Raw genomic sequence first — 11,618 nt, forward strand, 5'->3', positions numbered from 1 at the left:
TCCTCCTATACTCGCATTTGATGATATCCAGAACGTAAATCGATCTTCGAATAAACTGACGAGCCTTGTAGTTGATCAAATAAGTCGTCAATTCTCGGCAGTGGATAACGGTTTTTGATGGTAAGTTTGTTCAACTCTCTGTAGTCAATACACAACCTAAATGTACCATCCTTCTTCTTGACAAACAAAACAGGAGCTCCCCATGGTGATGTGCTTGGTCGAATGAAACTACGTTCTAATAGTTCTTGCAGTTGGCTTTGCAGTTCTTTCATCTCGCTGGGTGCGAGTCTATAAGGAGCACGAGCTATTGGTGCAGCTCCTGGTACAAGATCTATTTGAAATTCAACAGATCGATGTGGAGGTAGTCCCGGTAATTCTTTCGGAAATACATCGGGAAATTCTTTTGCGACGGGAACATCATTGATGCTCTTTTCTTCAGTTTGTACTTTCTCGACGTGTGCTAGAACAGCATAGCAACCTTTTCTTATTAGTTTTTGTGCCTTCAAATTACTAATAAGATGTAGCTTCATGTTGCCCTTTTCTCCGTACACCATTAAGGGTTCTCCTTCTTCTCATACAATGCGAATTGCATTTTTATAACATACGATCTCTGCTTTCACCTCTTCAGCCAGTCCATGCCAACTATTACATCAAAACTCTCTAACTCTACTGGTATTAAATCAATCTTAAATATTTCGCTACCCAGTTTAATTTCTCGATTCCGGCATATATTATCTGCTGAAATTAATTTACCGTTTGTTAATTCGAGTAAAAATTTACTATCCAACGGCGTCAATGGACAACTTAATTTAGCACAAAAATCTCTACTCATATAGCTTCTATCCGCACCCGAATCAAATAAAACTTAAGCAGATTTATTGTCAATAAGAAACGTACCCGTAACAAGCTCCGGGTCTTCCTGTGCCTCTGCCGCATTAATATTGAAAACTCTTCCGCGGCCTTGTCCATTCGTGTTCTCCTGGTTCGGGCAATTTCTAATAATGTGGCCCGGTTTTCCACATTTATAACAAACTACATTGGCATAACTTGCTCCGACACTACTTGCTCCGCCATTACTCGTTCCGACACCATTTGTTCCTTTCGTTCTGTTAACCCCTGGTCCGTAGACCTCACACTTCACCGCGCTATGACCATTTCTTTTACACTTGTTGCAAAATTTGGTGCAGAACCCCGAGTGATACTTTTCACACCTTTGGCATAGCTGCTTCTGATTGTTGTTATTGTTGCGGTTGTTATTGTTGTTGGGATGATTGTTGTAGTTCCTGTTGTTGTTGTTGTTGTTGTTGATGGACTGTTTGTTGTAGTTGCGATTGATGTTGCGATTGTTGGGATAATTGTTGCGATTATTATTGTAATTGCTGTTGTTGTTGTATTGGTGATTCTTATCACCGTTTTCCTCCCACTTTCTTTTGACTTGCTTCACATTGGCCTCTTCAGCCGTATGTTCTTTAATTCTTTCCTCAATCTGGTTCACTAGTTTGTGAGCTATTCTACATGCCTGTTGAATGGAGGCGGGCTCGTGTGAACTTATATATTCTTGGATTCTTTCCGGTAATCCTTTCACAAACGCGTCGATCTTCTCTTCCTCATCTTCGAACGCTCCCAGACACAATAAGCACAATTCTGTGAATCGTCTTTCGTACGTGGTAATATCAAATCCTTGGGTTCGTAACCCTCTAAGTTCTGTCTTGAGCTCATTGACCTCGGTTCTGGGACGGTACTTCTCGTTCATCAAGTGCTTGAATGCTGACCACGGTAGTGCATAAGCATCATCTTGTCCCACTTGCTCTAGATAGGTATTCCACCATGTTAACGTAGAACCTGTGAAGGTATGCGTAGCGTACTTCACTTTGTCCTCTTCAGTACACTTACTTATGGCAAACACCGATTCGACCTTCCCGGTCCACCATTTCAATCCGATCGGTCCTTCGGTTCCATCAAATTCCAAAGGTTTGCAGGCAGTGAATTCTTTGTAGGTGCATCCTACACGATTTCCTGTACTGCTAGATCCAAGGTTATTGTTGGTATGTAGTGAAATGTCCCGTTCTTATTGATTAAAAACGTTCCATATTAATTGATTTCGTTGCGAGGTTTTGACCTCTATATGACACGTTTTTCAAAGACTGCATTCATTTTTAAAACAAACCATAACCTTTATTTCATAAATAAAGGTTTAAAAAGCTTTACGTAGATTATCAAATAATGATAATCTAAAATATCCTGTTTACACACGACCATTACATAATGGTTTACAATACAAATATGTTACATCGAAATCAGTTTCTTGAATGCAGTTTTTACACAATATCATACAAACATGGACTCCAAATCTTGTCCTTATTTTAGTATGCAACAGCGGAAGCTCTTAATATTCACCTGAGAATAAACATGCTTTAAACGTCAACAAAAATGTTGGTGAGTTATAGGTTTAACCTATATATATCAAATCGTAACAATAGACCACAAGATTTTATATTTCAATACACATCCCATACATAGAGATAAAAATCATTCATATGGTGAACACCTGGTAACCGACAATAACAAGATGCATATATAAGAATATCCCCATCATTCCGGGACACCCTTCGGATATGATATAAATTTCGAAGTACTAAAGTATCCGGTACTTTGGATGGGGTTTGTTAGGCCCAATAGATCTATCTTTAGGATTCGCGTCAATTAGGGTGTCTGTTCCCTAATTCTTAGATTACCAGACTTTAATAAAAAGGGGCATATTCGATTTCGATAATTCAACCATAGAATGTAGTTTCACGTACTTGTGTCTATTTTGTAAATCATTTATAAAACCTGCATGTATTCTCATCCCAAAAATATTAGATTTTAAAAGTGGGACTATAACTCACTTTCACAGATTTTTACTTCGTCGGGAAGTAAGACTTGGCCACTGGTTGATTCACGAACCTATAACAATATATACATATATATCAAAGTATGTTCAAAATATATTTACAACACTTTTAATATATTTTGATGTTTTAAGTTTATTAAGTCAGCTGTCCTCGTTAGTAACCTACAACTAGTTGTCCACAGTTAGATGTACAGAAATAAATCGATAAATATTATCTTGAATCAATCCACGACCCAGTGTATACGTATCTCAGTATTGATCACAACTCAAACTATATATATTTTGGAATCAACCTCAACCCTGTATAGCTAACTCCAACATTCACATATAGAGTGTCTATGGTTGTTCCGAAATATATATAGATGTGTCGACATGATAGGTCGAAACATTGTATACGTGTCTATGGTATCTCAAGATTACATAATATACAATACAAGTTGATTAAGTTATGGTTGGAATAGATTTGTTACCAATTTTCACGTAGCTAAAATGAGAAAAATTATCCAATCTTGTTTTACCCATAACTTCTTCATTTTAAATCCGTTTTGAGTGAATCAAATTGCTATGGTTTCATATTGAACTCTATTTTATGAATCTAAACAGAAAAGTATAGGTTTATAGTCGGAAAAATAAGTTACAAGTCGTTTTTGTAAAGTTAGTCATTTCAGTCGAAAGAACGACGTCTAGATGACCATTTTAGAAAACATACTTCCACTTTGAGTTTAACCATAATTTTTGGATATAGTTTCATGTTCATAATAAAAATCATTTTCCCAGAATAACAACTTTTAAATCAAAGTTTATCATAGTTTTTAATTAACTAACCCAAAACAGCCCGCGGTGTTACTACGACGGCGTAAATCCGGTTTTACGGTGTTTTTTGTGTTTCCAGGTTTTAAATCATTAAGTTAGCATATCATATAGATATAGAACATGTGTTTAGTTGATTTTAAAAGTCAAGTTAGAAGGATTAACTTTTATTTGAGAACAAGTTTAGAATTAACTAAACTATGTTCTAGTGATTACAAGTTTAAACCTTCGAATAAGATAGCTTTATATGTATGAATCGAATGATGTTATGAACATCATTACTACCTTAAGTTCCTTGGATAAACCTACTGGAAAAGAGAAAAGTGGATCTAGCTTCAATGGATCCTTGGATGGCTCGAAGTTCTTGAAGCAGAATCATGACACGAAAACAAGTTCAAGTAAGATCATCACTTGAAATAAGATTGTTATAGTTATAGAAATTGAACCAAAGTTTGAATATGATTATTACCTTGTATTAGAATGATAACCTACTGTAAGAAACAAAGATTTCTTGAGGTTGGATGATGAAATGTCCCGTTCTTATTGATTAAAAACGTTCCATATTAATTGATTTCGTTGCGAGGTTTTGACCTCTATATGAGACGTTTTTCAAAGACTGCATTCATTTTTAAACAAACCATAACCTTTATTTCATCAATAAAGGTTTAAAAAGCTTTACGTAGATTATCAAATAATGATAATCTAAAATATCCTGTTTACACACGACCATTACATAATGGTTTACAATACAAATATGTTACAACAAAATAAGTTTCTTGAATGCAGTTTTTACACAATATCATACAAGCATGGACTCCAAATCTTGTCCTTATTTAAGTATGCGACAGCGGAAGCTCTTAATAATCACCTGAGAATAAACATGCTTAAAACGTCAACAAAAATGTTGGTGAGTTATAGGTTTAACCTATATATATCAAATCGTAACAATAGACCACAAGATTTCATATTTCAATACACATCCCATACATAGAGATAAAAATCATTCATATGGTGAACACCTGGTAACCGACAATAACAAGATGCATATATAAGAATATCCCCATCATTCCGGGACACCCTTCGGATATGATATAAATTTCGAAGTACTAAAGCATCCGGTACTTTGGATGGGGTTTGTTAGGCCCAATAGATCTATCTTTAGGATTCGCGTCAATTAGGGTGTCTGTTCCCTAATTCTTAGATTACCAGACTTAATAAAAAGGGGCATATTCGATTTCGATAATTCAACCATAGAATGTAGTTTCACGTACTTGTGTCTATTTTGTAAATCATTTATAAAACCTGCATGTATTCTCATCCCAAAAATATTAGATTTTAAAAGTGGGACTATAACTCACTTTCACAGATTTTTACTTCGTCGGGAAGTAAGACTTGGCCACTGGTTGATTCACGAACCTATAACAATATATACATATATATCAAAGTATGTTCAAAATATATTTACAACACTTTTAATATATTTTGATGTTTTAAGTTTATTAAGTCAGCTGTCCTCGTTAGTAACCTACAACTAGTTGTCCACAGTTAGATGTACAGAAATAAATCGATAAATATTATCTTGAATCAATCCACGACCCAGTGTATACGTATCTCAGTATTGATCACAACTCAAACTATATATATTTTGGAATCAACCTCAACCCTGTATAGCTAACTCCAACATTCACATATAGAGTGTCTATGGTTGTTCCGAAATATATATAGATGTGTCGACATGATAGGTCGAAACATTGTATACGTGTCTATGGTATCTCAAGATTACATAATATATAATACAAGTTGATTAAGTTATGGTTGGAATAGATTTGTTACCAATTTTCACGTAGCTAAAATGAGAAAAATTATCCAATCTTATTTTACCCATAACTTCTTCATTTTAAATCCGTTTTGAGTGAATCAAATTGCTATGGTTTCATATTGAACTCTATTTTATGAATCCAAACAAAAAAATTATAGGTTTCTAGTCAGAAAAATAAGTTACAAGTCGTTTTTGTAAAGGTAGTCATTTCAGTCGAAAGAACGACGTCTAGATGACCATTTTAGAAAACATACTTCCACTTTGAGTTTAACCATAATTTTTGGATATAGTTTCATGTTCATAATAAAAATCATTTTCTCAGAATAACAACTTTTAAATCAAAGTTTATCATAGTTTTTAATTAACTAACCCAAAACAGCCCGCGGTGTTACTACGACGGCGTAAATCCGGTTTTACGGTGTTTTTCGTGTTTCCAGGTTTTAAATCATTAAGTTAGCATATCATATAGATATAGAACATGTGTTTAGTTGATTTTAAAAGTCAAGTTAGAAGGATTAACTTTTGTTTGCGAACAAGTTTAGAATTAACTAAACTATGTTCTAGTGATTACAAGTTTAAACCTTCGAATAAGATAGCTTTATATGTATGAATCGAATGATGTTATGAACATCATTACTACCTTAAGTTCCTTGGATGAACCTACTGGAAAAGAGAAAAATGGATCTAGCTTCAATGGATCCTTGGATGGCTCAAAGTTCTTGAAGCAAAATCATGACACGAAAACAAGTTCAAGTAAGATCATCACTTGAAATAAGATTGTTATAGTTATAGAAATTGAACCAAAGTTTGAATATGATTATTACCTTGTATTAGAATGATAACCTACTGTAAGAAACAAAGATTTCTTGAGGTTGGATGATCTCCTTACAAGATTGGAAGTGAGCTAGCAAACTTGAAAGTATTCTTGATTTTATGAAACTAGAATTTTTGGAATTTATGAAGAACACTTAGAACTTGAAGATAGAACTTGAGAGAGTTCAATTAGATGAAGAAAATTGAAGAATGAAAGTGTTTGTAGGTGTTTTTGGTCGTTGGTGTATGGATTAGATATAAAGGATATGTAATTTTGTTTTCATGTAAATAAGTCATGAATGATTACTCATATTTTTGTAATCTTATGAGATATTTCATGCTAGTTGCCAAATGATGGTTCCCACATGTGTTAGGTGACTCACATGGGCTGCTAAGAGCTGATCATTGGAGTGTATATACCAATAGTACATACATCTAAAAGCTGTGTATTGTACGAGTACGAATACGGGTGCATACGAGTAGAATTGTTGATGAAACTGAACGAGAATGTAATTGTAAGCATTTTTGTTAAGTAGAAGTATTTTGATAAGTGTATTGAAGTCTTTCAAAAGTGTATAAATACATATTAAAACACTACATGTATATACATTTTAACTGAGTCGTTAAGTCATCGTTAGTCGTTACATGTAAGTGTTGTTTTGAAACCTTTAGGTTAACGATCTTGTTAAATATTGTTAACCCAATGTTTATAATATCAAAAGAGATTTTAAATTATTATATTATCATGATATTATAATGTACGAATATCTCTTAATATGATATATATACATTAAATGTCGTTACAACGATAAACGTTACATATATGTCTCGTTTCAAAATCATTAAGTTAGTAGTCTTGTTTTTACATATGTAGTTCATTGTTAATATAATTAATGATATGTTTACTTATCATAATATCATGTTAACTATATATATAACCATATATATGTCATCATATAGTTTTTTTTTTTACAAGTTTTAACGTTCGTGAATCACCGGTCAACTTGGGTGGTCAATTGTCTATATGAAACCTATTTCAATTAATCAAGTCTTAACAAGTTTGATTGCTTAACATGTTGGAAACATTTAATCATGTAAACATCAATCTCAATTAATATATATAAACATGGAAAAGTTCGGGTCACTACAGATGATCACCTTACAAGATTGGAAGTGAGCTAGCAAACTTGAAAGTATTCTTGATTTTATGAAACTAGAACTTTTGGAATTTATGAAGAACACTTAGAACTTGAAGATAGAACTTGAGAGAGATCAATTAGATGAAGAAAATTGAAGAATGAAAGTGTTTGTAGGTGTTTTTGGTCGTTGGTGTATGGATTAGATATAAAGGATATGTAATTTTGTTTTCATGTAAATAAGTCATGAATGATTACTCATATTTTTGTAATTTTATGAGATATTTCATGCTAGTTGCCTAATGATGGTTCCCACATGTGTTAGGTGACTCACATGGGCTGCTAAGAGCTGATCATTGGAGTGTATATACCAATAGTACATACATCTAAAAGCTGTGTATTGTACGAGTACGAATACGGGTGCATACGAGTAGAATTGTTGATGAAACTGAACGAGGATGTAATTGTAAGCATTTTTGTTAAGTAGAAGTATTTTGATAAGTGTCTTGAAGTCTTTCAAAAGTGTATGAATACATATTAAAACACTACATGTATATACATTTTAACTGAGTCGTTAAGTCATCGTTAGTCGTTACATGTAAATATTGTTTTGAAACCTTTAGGTTAACGATCTTGTTGAATGTTGTTAACCCATTGTTTATTATAACAAATGAGATATTAAATTGTTATATTATCATGATATTATGATATATAATATATCTCAGTACGATGTATATACAGTTAAATGTCGTTACAACGATAATCGTTACATATTTGTCTCGTTTCGAAATCATTAAGTTAGTAGTCTTATTTTTACATATGTATTTCATTGTTAATACACTTAATAATATATTTACTTATCATTTAACATAATTAACCAAGTGTATCAATATCTTAATATGATTCATATGTACCTAGTAAGACGTTGTTATAACGATAATCGTTATATATATCGTTTTCGAGTTTCTTAAATTAATAGTCTCATTTTTATGTATATAACTCATTGTTAAAATACCTAATGAGATACATACTTATAATAAAAACATGTTAACTATATATATAACCATATATATGTCATCGTATAGTTTTTACAAGTTTTAACGTTCGTGAATCACCGGTCAACTTGGGTGGTCAATTGTCTATATGAAACATATTTCAATTAATAAAGTCTTAACAAGTTTGATTGCTTAACATGTTGGAAACATTTAATCATGTAAATATCAATCTCAATTAATATATATAAACATGGAAAAGTTCGGGTCACTACAGTACCTACCCGTTAAATAAATTTCGTCCCGAAATTTTAAGCTGTTGAAGGTGTTGACGAATCTTCTGGAAATAGATGCGGGTATTTCTTCTTCATCTGATCTTCACGCTCCCAGGTGAACTCGGGTCCTCTACGAGCATTCCATCGAACCTTAACAATTGGTATCTTGTTTTGCTTAAGTCTTTTAACCTCACGATCCATTATTTCGACGGGTTCTTCGATGAATTGAAGTTTTTCGTTGATTTGGATTTCATCTAACGGAATAGTGAGATCTTCTTTAGCAAAACATTTCTTTAAATTCGAGACGTGGAAAGTGTTATGTACAGCCGCGAGTTGTTGAGGTAACTCTAGTCGGTAAGCTACTGGTCCGACACGATCAATAATCTTGAATGGTCCAATATACCTTGGATTTAATTTCCCTCGTTTACCAAATCGAACAACGCCTTTCCAAGGTGCAACTTTAAGCATGACCATCTCTCAAATTTCAAATTCTATATCTTTTCTTTTAATGTCAGCGTAGCTCTTTTGTCGACTTTGGGCGGTTTTCAACCGTTGTTGAATTTGGATGATCTTCTCGGTAGTTTCTTGTATAATCTCCGGACCCGTAATCTGTCTATCCCCCACTTCACTCCAACAAATCGGAGACCTGCACTTTCTACCATAAAGTGCTTCAAACGGCGCCATCTCAATGCTTGAAAGGTAGCTGTTGTTGTAGGAAAATTCTGCTAACGGTAGATGTCGATCCCAACTGTTTCCGAAATCAATAACACATGCTCGTAGCATGTCTTCAAGCGTTTGTATCGTCCTTTCACTCTGCCCATCAGTTTGTGGATGATAGGCAGTACTCATGTCTAGACGAGTTCCTAATGCTTGCTGTAATGTCTGCCAGAATCTTGAAATAAATCTGCCATCCCTATCAGAGATAATAGAGATTGGTATTCCATGTCTGGAGACAACTTCCTTCAAATACAGTCGTGCTAACTTCTCCATCTTGTCATCTTCTCTTATTGGCAGGAAGTGTGCTGATTTGGTGAGACGATCAACTATTACCCAAATAGTATCAAAACCACTTGCAGTCCTTGGCAATTTAGTGATGAAATCCATGGTAATATTTTCCCATTTCCATTCCGGGATTTCGGGTTGTTGAAGTAGACCTGATGGTTTCTGATGCTCAGCTTTGACCTTAGAACACGTCAAACATTCTCCTACGTATTTAGCAACATCGGCTTTCATACCCGGCCACCAAAAATGTTTCTTGAGATCCTTGTACATCTTCCCCGTTCCAGGATGTATTGAGTATCTGGTTTTATGAGCTTCTCTAAGTACCATTTCTCTCATATCTCCAAATTTTGGTACCCAAATCCTTTCAGCCCTATACCGGGTTCCGTCTTCCCGAATATTAAGATGCTTCTCCGATCCTTTGGGTATTTCATCCTTTAAATTTCCCTCTTTTAAAACTCCTTGTTGCGCCTCCTTTATTTGAGTAGTAAGGTTATTATGAATCATTATATTCATAGATTTTACTCGAATGGGTTCTCTGTCCTTCCTGCTCAAGGCATCGGCTACCACATTTGCCTTCCCCGGGTGGTAACGAATCTCAAAGTCGTAATCATTCAATAATTCAATCCACCTACGCTGCCTCATATTCAGTTGTTTCTGATTAAATATGTGTTGAAGACTTTTGTGGTCGGTATATATAATACTTTTGACCCCATATAAGTAGTGCCTCCAAGTCTTTAATGCAAAAACAACCGCGCCTAATTCCAAATCATGCGTCGTATAATTTTGTTTGTGAATCTTCAATTGTCTAGACGCATAAGCAATCACCTTCGTTCGTTGCATTAATACACAACCGAGACCTTGCTTTGATGCATCACAATAAATCACAAAATCATCATTCCCTTCAGGCAATGACAATATAGGTGCCGTAGTTAGCTTTTTCTTCAATAACTGAAACGCTTTCTCTTGTTCATCATTCCATTCAAATTTCTTCCCTTTATGCGTTAATGCAGTCAAGGGTTTTGCTATTCTGGAAAAGTCTTGGATGAACCTTCTGTAGTAACCAGCTAGTCCTAAAAACTGGCGTATGTGTTTCGGAGTTTTCGGGGTTTCCCACTTTTCAACAGTTTCTATCTTTGCCGGATCCACCTTAATACCTTCTTTGTTCACTATGTGACCGAGGAATTGAACTTCTTCCAACCAAAATGCACACTTTGAAAACTTAGCGTACAATTCTTCCTTCCTCAATACTTCTAACACCTTTCTCAAATGTTCACCGTGTTCTTGGTCATTCTTTGAGTAAATAAGTATGTCATCAATGAAAACAATGACAAACTTGTCAAGGTATGGTCCACACACTCGGTTCATAAGGTCCATGAACACAGCTGGTGCATTAGTTAAACCAAACGGCATGACCATAAACTCGTAATGACCGTAACGTGTTCTGAAAGCAGTCTTTGGAATATCATCTTCTTTCACCCGCATTTGATGATACCCGGAACGTAAGTCAATCTTTGAATAAACAGACGAGCCTTGTAGTTGATCAAATAAGTCATCGATTCTCGGTAGTGGGTAGCGGTTCTTGATGGTAAGTTTGTTCAACTCTCGGTAGTCGATACACAACCTGAATGTACCATCTTTCTTCTTGACAAACAAAACAGGAGCTCCCCACGGTGATGTGCTTGGTCGAATGAAACCACGCTCTAAAAGTTCTTGTAATTGGCTTTGTAGTTCTTTCATCTCGCTGGGTGCGAGTCTGTAAGGAGCACGAGCTATTGGTGCAGCTCCTGGTACAAGATCTATTTGAAATTCAACGGATCGATGTGGGGGTAATCCCGGTAATTCTTTCGGAAATACATCAGGAAATTCTTTTGCGACGGG

The sequence above is a fragment of the Rutidosis leptorrhynchoides genome, chromosome 1, assembly GCF_046630445.1.
Source record: "Rutidosis leptorrhynchoides isolate AG116_Rl617_1_P2 chromosome 1, CSIRO_AGI_Rlap_v1, whole genome shotgun sequence".
In the NCBI taxonomy this organism is placed as follows: Eukaryota; Viridiplantae; Streptophyta; class Magnoliopsida; order Asterales; family Asteraceae; genus Rutidosis; species Rutidosis leptorrhynchoides.